This window comes from Nanorana parkeri, unplaced genomic scaffold, assembly GCF_000935625.1.
Source record: "Nanorana parkeri isolate BGI_ZX_2015 unplaced genomic scaffold, ASM93562v1 scaffold609, whole genome shotgun sequence".
NCBI classification, from domain to species: Eukaryota; Metazoa; Chordata; class Amphibia; order Anura; family Dicroglossidae; genus Nanorana; species Nanorana parkeri.
This window is the reverse complement of record NW_017306877.1, coordinates 560,353-560,576: the sequence shown is the minus strand read 5'-3', so window position 1 is coordinate 560,576 and position 224 is coordinate 560,353.

Below are 224 nucleotides of genomic sequence, written 5' to 3'. Positions count from 1 at the left end.
AGATCGATCATTTAAGTTCATGAAACTCTGGAAAAAAATGATCAGTTCTTATTTTTACTTCTCCAACTTTAAGCAGATCTTACTGAAGGATATTTTACTAACACTTTCCCCGATTATATTTCAGCAAAATCGATGAATTTGGATACCGTTTCTATTACAGTTACATTATTTAAGGGTTTAATCCTCTCTTGCCGATCCTGTTAAAATTATTTCTGCTCAGAAAG